Source organism: Salvia hispanica, chromosome 5, assembly GCF_023119035.1.
Source record: "Salvia hispanica cultivar TCC Black 2014 chromosome 5, UniMelb_Shisp_WGS_1.0, whole genome shotgun sequence".
Classification (NCBI taxonomy): domain Eukaryota; kingdom Viridiplantae; phylum Streptophyta; class Magnoliopsida; order Lamiales; family Lamiaceae; genus Salvia; species Salvia hispanica.
The window spans coordinates 39,736,344-39,747,498 of record NC_062969.1 but is presented as its reverse complement, the minus strand read 5'-3'; positions in this window follow the sequence as shown (position 1 = coordinate 39,747,498).

Genomic DNA, 11,155 nt, shown 5'->3' with positions numbered 1-11,155 from the left:
TTTTCCTTGCTAAATCTAAATCATAAATTTTTTGTTAAAACTTTTGACCATTCTCATGACTTTCACTCTATGTGAATCAAATTTAATCATAATTTTACCATTTCTAAATAAGTTGTATCACTCCACATAAGGTGAACCCCAACGATACCGAAATTGTGATCCCAAGAGAAAGTTCACATCATGAATGTAAATGCTAGAATTGCGATGATGAGTTGGGAACCCCTAAAATTGTTTAAAACACCGAAAACGCTTATCATTTCAAGTCTAGCTAAATTATAATGTTCGAGGAATCGACAATGTGTTCACTTCAGAAAATCAAGCTTCCATACCACTACGGCACTACCTATTTCATGAAAAAAATACTCCCTCCGTCCCAGATAATTTGGGACACTTTGACCTGACACGAGTTTTAAGAAATCTAATGGAAAGTGAGTTGAAAAAGTTGGTGGAATGTGGGTCCTATTTTTAAAGTATTAGTTTTATAATAAAATGTGAATATGAATGAGTCCAAAAATGGCAAAAGTGAGATGGGACAAATTATGTGGGACGACCCGAAATGGAATATTGGGTCGAATTATCTGGGACGGAGGGAGTACTAGTTTCATGAACAATTATGAATTACTCCATCCGTCCCCGATTAGGAGTCACATTTTGACTGGGCACGGGTTTTAAGAAATGTAAAGAAAAGTTAGTTGAGAAAGTTAGTGGAATGTGTGACCCATTTTTTTATATTGGTTTTATAATAAAATGTGAGTGAATTGAGTTGGTGGAACGTGGGACCTACTTACCATTTACGGTAAGAAAAATGAAGTGTGACTCTTAATTGGAGACGGACCGAAATGGAAAAGTGTGACTCTTAATCGGGACGGCGGGAGTATAATAAAGTAGTAATTATTTAATTGGATGATTGGAAAATTCACATATACAAGAAATCAAGTTATTCTATAAATGCAAATTTTAGCAAAATATAAAATCGTTTATACAAAAAAACAGAGTTTTTCCAATCAAAATTCCAAAAACGAAATCCCAATCTAGTCCGGCGATGGAGAGCGGCGGCGATGTAGAAGCCGGCTTCGCCAAGCTTCAGGGCGAAGATTTCGAATACTTCATGCAAACCTACTCCATCATCCTCGGCCGCAATTCGAAGAATTCCGCCGTCGACGTCGACCTCTCCTCCCTCGGCGGCGGGATGAACATCAGTCGCCGCCACGCCCGCATCTTCTACGACTTCCACCGCCGTCGTTTCGCGCTCGAGGTCCTCGGCCGGAACGGCTGCTACGTCGAGGGCGTCCTCCACGTCCCCGGCCACCCTCCGATCAAGCTCGATTCGCAGGATCGTCTCGAGATCGGCGACAAGGAATTCTACTTTTTGCTGCCCGTCAGGAGCATATTGGGCGGGCCAATTGGCCCGAGAAGCCACGGGAACATTTATCAAACAGGTTATGTGCAGCAGCAGAATTTGGGGAATCCGCCGCCGCCGACGCTGCCTAGCGGCGGGGGAGGGTGGGGTGAGTATGATGGGGAAGGTAGCGAGGGGGAGGAGGAGGAGGAAGAAGAAGAGGAGGATGAGGAGGATTGTGGGGAGGATGCTTCGTCGAGTGGGAAGAGAATGAGAGCTGATGGAGGCGGAGGTTATAGGTATGGTTCAGGTGAGCTAATTTTAGGGTTTGATTTGATTGAATTGGAGTTGTGTTTGTTGATGATTGTTGTTGAGGGCTTTTTGTTGATGTTTGTTTCTTTCAATTTTATTAATTTGGTGACTGTTGCTTCTGCTTACTGAGGTAGTAATGTTTTGATTTTGTTATGAACTGTTGCTGGTGATTTGAAGCCCAGTTTGCTATACATTCATCTGTAGACATTGGTGAAAGTAGGATTTGATTTTGACAGTTAAAAAGATGTTGATTGAAAAAATTGACAGCTGTTTTGTTTGGGGGTCGATTCTATCGGCTTCGTTTAGTGAATTTTCTGAATAGTATGGCATTTGTTGGTGATTTGAAGCCCAGTTTGCTATACATTCACAGGACGAATTTTCAGCGGTACCTTGTCCAGTATTGCCCAATTTAGCTGCGTTTTCGTGAAGTATGATGACCTTTGCTCGTCTCCATTATTTTTATATGTTTAGGATGGCATCGATAGTTGTTTGAATCGGAGTTGTGTTTGTTTAGGGCTTTTTGTTGACGTCTGTTTCTTTGAATGTTGGTGTATTTTATTTTGTTAATTGGGCTCCTAATCGTAAATATGTGAGTGTAGTTTTGCCTGCCGAGATAGAAATGCTTTTGATTTGTTATATCTTCTTGCTAATAGTTTGAAGATTTGTTTGCAACACATTCATCATCTTGAGTACAGGTAGACACTGGTAAAATAAGCTTTGATTTTGGCAGTTAAACCCATTTTAATTGAAAAACTGACAGCAGTTTGGTTTGAGGGGCAAATCTATCAGCTCCTTTAGCGAATTTACTGAATAGTAAGGCATTCTGATATAATTTTTATGTAGTGTTCCGTTGGCTGTTCGGTACTTGAACTGACTAGATTACAGTGCATAGGAAGAATTTTCAGTTATATCTTTATTGAGGTAGTAAAGTTTTGATTTTGCTATATGTTCTTGCTAATAATTTGAATCTCAGTTTGCAAAACATTCATCTTCTTGATCAGATGTGGACACTGGTGAACTCTATAATTGAAAAAACTGAGAGCAGTTTGGTTTGAGGGTTGATTCTATCCGTTTCCTTTTGTGACTTCGCAGTATGGCCTTCTGATATTGTTTTCGGTGTAGTGGTTCGTTGTTGAGGCTGTTTGGTACTTGGACTGACTCGTTTAGTTGTAGAGGATGAATTTTCAGTAATATCCTTGTCCTGTATTGCCCAATTTAGCTAGCATGATGACCTTTGCTCGTCTCTGCAATTTTTGCATGTTTAGGATGGCATCTATAGGTGTTTGTGATATCAGAATTAGGCTAGTCGTGGAACTGCGTTTATGATGAGTGAACATTGCTTACACGGAACGTCCTATATGAAAACCTTCCTACAATATGATTTTATAGCTCTGTTAATTTATTTGCACCATAGGTAATACTTAATATGGAATATGGATGATCTTGCAGATAAGCAGGCTGATGTGAGAACACGAGTTGATAGAGAAGCTGATAACCAACAGCTTCTTCAGTTAGAAGAAAACGACGTCGTGTCTTCAGTAGCCTCATTGCTGTCTGATTTATGTGGTCCTGGCGACTGGATGCCGATGGAGAAACTACATTCCGAGGTGAATTGTTTTTCTTACATAGCTGTTTGTTTTATGCAAGCCGGCTATTGTTCTAATATTTCGCTATCAGCTGTCATGATTTCATGCTAGGATTCCTAGTGTATTACAATCTTGTGTATATTGGAGATTTTAGCATGTGCCGTTTTTCCATTTGTTAAGACGAACTTATATTAAGGCACTCCCGACCCTTGAGATGGCATTGTCTGAATTGTAGATTCCAACTGCTAGGGTGATCAAGATTTCGTGCGAACGGGATCAAGGGTAGTCGATGAATAAGTTAATTCTATTCGAGGGCATCTTGGTGCAAGTTTAATGATGGATTTGGATTGATTAGGATTAGTCATATACAGTTCTTTTTTCTACATTTGGTCCTTTCACATTATGCATTATCCATGTTTTGTTCCAAAACTTGACATTGTTCTTAATCACGGGGTGGGTCATCACCAACCTTCGCCGTGACTCTGTATGCAGCTCGTGGAGCAATTCAGCGACGTCTGGCATCACAGCCGTGTAAGGAAGTATCTCACGCCCGAGGATCATTCTGGTCAAGAATCCCAAGGAAAGCCGTGGGTTGGATTGCTGGCCCTGCTGAAGAAATATCCCGAACACTTTGTCATCAACACGAGATCCAAGGGGCGAGTTGTGCTGGAATTCGTCTCGCTAATCTCTTGAGTAGCTGAGAAGCGACAGTGTCCTACGCATGAAACACCAGAAGATTATATACACACACAAGCATCGTCTAAACTCCTATTATTTGGTTCAGGTTCAACACAAAATAATAATAATGGATTTTAGTTTTTTGATATGGAAATCCCATATAGAAAGAGTGGATCTTTTCTTATATTTTGGTCAATTGATTGCATTGAACGATGCCAAAGATTTACTGTAAATAAGTGACTTGGATCTTGATGAAATAAACCTTTACTTGTGCAGAATTGTTCAGCTTATTTTCTTGTATTAGTATTAACTGTAATTAATGTGTGTATAAATAGTTGGGCTGCAATTTTATTTTAACACCATACTCAACTTTTCTCTCTCTCAAAAATTTTCGGAAGGGATCACCTCATACATTGCATACTACATTTTCTAATACACTACTAAAAAATTGACAAATGGCTCTTATTTTATAGAAATTAAAATTGAAATAATTATGTTAACTTTGTTAACAAAAAATATACTTCCTCCGTTCCATAGTAATGGAGGCGTTTCTTTTCGGCATGGAGATTAAGAAAAATTGTGTTAGGTGAATTATGTAAGGGAGAATAAAGTGGAAAATAAAAAAGGTAGATAGATGAAGAGAGAATAAAGTAAGAGAAAGTAAAATAGGTGTGCAAAAAATATGTTAACTTTAAATTACCAAAATGGTAAATGACTCTATTAGTATGGAACGTACCAAAATGGCAAAATGGCTCTATTATGGAACGGAGGGAGTAATAAATTAAATTTTACTTATTTCACAAGATATTTACTCCGTATAAGAAGGTCAAATTTTACATATTCTAGAAAATATAAAAAGTCAAAAGAATTTTATTTTATTAAAATAATTTGGTTTCTAAATTTGGAGACATTTAATCTAAAAATATTAATATTTATCTAAATTAATGCAGAATAACAGTGATAGGTAGTTAGGGGTGGGAATACGGATATCGGGTCTTGGATTTACCCGTACCCGATCCGATATCCGCCGGATTTGGATACCCAATATCCAATTTTATGGGATTGGGTGTGGGATTGGATATTGAAATATAAGATAAATCGGGTATTGGATAACCCGAATGGGTATCGGGTATTACCCGAATATCCAATTTATTATTTAAAGCATGTTTTAGATTAGGTTTAGCCATTTTGCATTAAATATAATCTTATACTTTAAAATAAAAGTGATCCATTTTTTTTAGTTTTATACTACAAAATAAATGAAACATTAAAGATATTAGTCAATTTAGATATTTCTATATTTCTATTAATATATAAAATTTAATTTTTTTATTAATTATTAACACATGTAAAGAGTCGGGTATTTGGATACCCGATACATCGGATATGGATACCCGGGGCGGGTATTGGAGTACCTAAAAATATATCGGGGCGGGTTTTGGATAGACATTTTGATGATTTTCGGATTTGGATACCCGGTTTTTTCGGGTCGGGTATCCACGGATACCCGTATTCCCACCCTATATGTAGTACTCCATTAGATTAGTTTGAATGAATAAAATTCACAAATCGATTTCAAATTTAAAAAACCTAAATATTCCCTTATATTGCTGTTTTAAGGATGAGATGAAGAATTCATATTTTATTTTGATTCAGATAATAAATAGAGTCCAGTGCAGTTAAAAGTAGACTCCATTAATCTTTGTTTCAAATTAAAATCAAATAACAACAAATCGAAATATAAGTATATAGGTAGAAATACACAAATCTTAAATAAGGATATGGTATGCAATGTATCTTTTATTTCCATAAAATGAGATCAAGTCATAAATCTTATAAATAGGATCCCAATTCCATAGGAGAGAATATAGAGAGTCGAAATAGGAGAGTCCAAATTCTAGGTATTGTGAATTTGTGGTGAGAATTATAAAGAGAGAGAGGTATTGTGAATTTGTGTTATCTCTCAATCCATCCAAGAATGAAGCAAGATTTGTTCGCATTCTTACCATCAGAAATCTTCACCAATATCCTATTGAGACTCTCTCTCGAAAACATTGCAATTTGCAAATGCGTTTGCAAACCATGGCTCAATCTCATCGAGAGTCCCTATTTTCTCGAGTCCCATATTTCTAAATCCGCCCCTGCCCTAGTGGTCTCGATTCCCGATACTAAATCAAATCGGTTCAATCTTTTCAATTTGGAAGACAAACGCAAGGGCAAGCCCAAGAACAATGCAATCACCAAGTTTGATTTTCCCCAACTCACAACGATACAGGGTTCCGCCAACGGCTTGCTTCTTCTCAAAAACCGTTCTATCGATGATCTTCTTTACGTATGCAATCCGATCACCCGTGAATTTGTTGAGCTTCGTGGCCCTCGAGAAGGTTGTTATGGAATTGGAGTGAGCAGAATAAGCAGACAACATAAGGTTGTCTATCTTAACCCTAACCCTAACGAATGTCATGTATACACTCTTGAGTCTGGATCTTCGTGGAGACTCGTTAAATCTACTATCCCCTTGTTTGATCATTGTTTGAGCTCCTATGGTGCATTTGTTAGTGGCAATCTGCATTGGCTTGTTTCAATACCGGGGACAAAGCATCATTATGTTTGTTGCTTTGATCTTGAAACAGAATGTTTTAGCAAGTTTTCTTCGCCCCTTGAATCGCCCCTTGAATGTTACTACGGAGAAACATATTTCCCCAAGGAGATGTTGTATACTCTGGGGGATTGTCTGTGTTTTAGTGGTGACGAACACGCATATGGTTGTAGTTCTGCGAGAGCGATCTGGTTGTTGAAGAAATATGAACAAGTCGAGAAACGTTGGTGCAAGGTATGTGCCGTCATACCTAGTTTTGGTGTCTTCGGCCGACGTCCTTTCAATGGTCCAGATTATCACTACTCACGTCTTCAACCTATCAAAGTTTACAAAAATGGTAACATGTTGATGTTATGGGAAGAGAGGCTCTTTGTATACTATTCCAACAGGAACCAAAGTCTTGAAAAAATTGGTTCTTATGGCAAATTGAAGAATGATAGTTACTATATCAATTCTATTCTTCTCATTCCAAATTTTGTCTCACTCAAAAGAACTTTAGGTATGCAGAATGTAATATCATTTTAGTTTCTACATTTTTTTATCCTCATCATGGACTTGTAATTTTTTTTTTTATGTTTACTGTTTCTCTTGACTTAAATGATGTATTAAAAAAGATTTTAGTTTTTGGATTTAGTTTTTGGATATGACCCAACCCCATATAGAAAAGCTTACTATTTTGTTATATTTTGGTTGAAATAAATGATTGGACGACTGCTAAAGATTTTTTGTAGTTTAATGTTAGGATCTGATGAAATAAAACTTTAGTTATACAGATTTGATCAGTTTGCTTTTTTGTATTGGTTTCATGAATTGATTTTAAACATTTTAATGGAAATAAATGCTTATATAGTTGGGATGTAACTTGGGTTTCAATTTTATATAAACACATAGTTAAATTCAAGATATAAGGCTACTAACAAATAATAAATTAGATTACGATAAGTACTCCTATAATTTTATTAATCAGAACAATAATTTTTATTTGTTAGCATTTTATTAATCATTACATGTGTTGAAAAAATAACAAATTTTTTTTATTTTCTAAATTTTCTCCTAATTTTTTTGTTCGAATTTAAATAGAGATTTTCTGATTTTTCCGATAAATAATTTCAATCCAAATAAATATTTTTGTGAATTGATCTAGTTTAGCTCCATTTTCTAGAATTCTCTACTAGAATCTATAATATTTTATATTTAGATTTTTTCTCCATAATAATCTAGATATTTTCCTAACATTCTAGAGAATTCTACTAAAATATCTATATATTTTAATACTCCCTCCATCCCATAAAAGTTGAGACAACTTTTGGGCACTGAGATTAAGAATTTATATTAAATAAATAGGAGAGATGAAAAAAGTAGGAAAGACAAGAGAGAGTAAAGTAAATGATGGAATAAAGTAAGAGTGATTAGATGTTTTGTCTTTTGTTAAAAAAGGAAATGACTCAACTTTGTTGGGACGGACTAAAAAGAAATACGACTCAACTTTTATGGGACGGAGGGAGTACATACTAATTCTAGAGAATTCTACAAAATATTAGATAATTCTCCTAAAATATCTAAATATTTTAATACATACTAATATCTAGATAATTCTTCATATATCTAGATATTTATCATATCTAGATAATTCTACTACAAAAATCAAGTTTAATTATTTTTATTCCAACGGATTTCAAAAAAACCTTATTGCTAGAAAATCTCAACTAATTAGTACCAAAAGGTAATCAAGTTACCTTTCAAAAACTACTTCGGATTATGAATATATGAGTTTGAATATTAAATTATATATTTATTTTTAAAAATAAAGAGAATGATTTTTCTAATAAAAATTTATTGAATATTATCTAAACAAAAGGAAATTACATAATAAAAAAAGAGTTGTTATCTAAATATTATCATGGAAATAACATTATTTTACAATCTACCATATTCAAGGTAATATCCGCTCGTCTATTACCTTGTTACTATCTACGTACAATTTTGACGACAATGAGCTTGAATATCTGGTTTCTGATTTTGAATCTACGTACAATTTTGACGACAATGAGCTTGAATATCTGGTTTCTGATTTTGAATCATAGAAAATCTTAACTGTAATCTAAATTAATATTTTTACTCTTTTTATATAAGTTTATAGTCAGATGCCGTACTCCCAATAAATTTAACTTAATTAAATTGGACGAACTGGATTAGGAATCTCTTTTGAAGTCATAAATCCTATTTATATGAGTATAAGGCAACTCATAAATCTTATAAATAGGAGACCAATTCAATAGGAATAGGATAGTCCAAATTCGAGGTAGTGTGCATTTGCTAGAGAAGAATGAAGCAAGATTTGTTCACATACCTACCATGGGAAATCTTCGCCGATATCCTATTGAGACTCCCTCTCAAAAATATTGCAATTTGCAAAAATGTCTGCAAACCATGGCTCGATCTTATTGAGAGTGATTATTTTTTCAAGTCTCATCTTTCTAAATCCGCCCCCGCACTAGTGATCTCGATGCCAAGTGCAGATTCAAATTGGTTCAATGTTTTCGAATTGGAAGACAAGCCCAACCACAAGCCCGAGCGGGATCCAATCATTAAGTTTGATTTCCCTGAAGCATCAACAATACAAGGTTCTTCCAACGGTTTGCTTCTTCTTAAAAATCCTTTTATGGATAAACTTTACGTATGTAATCCTATCACAAGTGAAGGTATCCTGCTCAGTGGGCGTCTTACTTGCCGTCAACAAGATTGTTATGGAATTGGAGTGAGCAGAATAAGCGGACAACACAAAGTTGTCCATCTTAACCCTTACTACATGTATACACTCTTGAATCTGGATCTTCATGGAGACATGTTGAAGCAGCCGCTACCCCCTTGTTTGACCGTTGTTTGAGATCCGTTGGTGCATTGGTTAGTGGCAATCTCCATTTGTTGGTTTCAAATAAGAACGAGATTCCTTATATTTGTTGCTTTGATCTCGAAGCAGAATGTTTTAGCACCCTTTCTCCACCCCTTGAATGTTATTACAAAGGAATAACTTCTCCCAAAGGAACGTTGTATACTTTGGGGGATTGCTTGTGTTTTTGTAACGATGAACCCAACGATAGTGTGATCTGGTTGATGAAGGAATATGAACAAGTCGAGAAATATTGGAGCAAGGTACATGTCATCCCCGTGGAAGAACCTAAATTAAAATTCAGCAGAAAACTTTATTTTTGTCAAGAATCCTACAAGGCTACAAACGTCTTCAGCCTATCAAAGTTTACAAAAATGGTGACATGTTGATATTATGGAGGACGCAGCTCTTTCTATACTACTCCAACGAGAAGAGAAGTTTTGAAAGTATTGGTAAGTATGGCATAATGAAGGGTAATAGTTACTTTATCAACTCCATTCTTGTTACTCCAAATTTTCTCTCACTCAAAAGAAACTTGGGTATGCACAAAGTAGTATCATTTTAGTTTGTACATTTTTTTTTATCCTCAATGTTGACTATTTTTATTTACAAAACTGTTATCAATTGATTGTTCAGCTAAACAAACTCTTTATTTATGTAGTTATATAGGGGTTGAAAATTTAGTTTGTATATTTCTTTTCTTTCTTATTATACATAGGAGTTGTAATTTAATCATCTGTATTCATTATTATCTATTAATCGTGCTAGCTAGTCTACACAAATTAAATAGAAAAAATGTGAATTGCTTCTTTCAACATTACTGTTTCTCAGCTCACATTTAGAGATTTTTCTCACCTAATTTGATGGGAAAAAGCATAACTTCTTTTTGGAATGTTGTTTTGTACATATCGGGTCAGGTCGGGTCGGGTAGGGTCGGAGGGTCCGCACTTGTATAAATATAATCATGGGAAATATCATTGTTTCACAATCTATTGATTTGATTAAATTGGGCGATTTTGATAAATCTTATATACATATATGGCAAGTCACAAATCGATGGTGTGAATATGGTAAAGTTTCAATTCAAACAAAAATAACAATTCCATATGTGTAGTGTCACAACTACAACATTAATTATCAATGATATATCGTATCGAAAACGTTGTATCGTGTATTGTATCGAAAATATCGATATGAAAGAATTTCATATCGTTAGTTATCGTATTGAAAGTTTCGATATATCGAACTTTCGGTATTAAAAAAATTTCATATCGTATCGATATTTCGATATATCGTACCGAAATTCGATATATCGTTAAATATCGATATATATCGAAAATTTCGATATATATCGAAGATATCGATATATCGAAAATTTTCGATATATATCTTATTTTCGATATATCGAAAATTTTCGATATATATCTTATTTTCGATATAAAACGATATATCGCGATATAAGGAAATTCATATCGTTATCGTATCGAAAACTTACGATACGATATCGTATCGTATCGAAAATTACGATATATCGAAAATTCGATAATTTTTCGATATTTTTCCCCAGCCCTAACTATCAGTACTAATTTTGCTATCTAATACTAAAAATTAATTACCAAAAATGACAATAAGGAGTATTACGATTTGTATTTATAAACATAGGTGACAGAATTCAGTTGGGCCATCACCTTGAGGCCCAGACTAACCCTAAACCCAAATTTGTGAACGTCTCAAAATTAATATGTTACGAT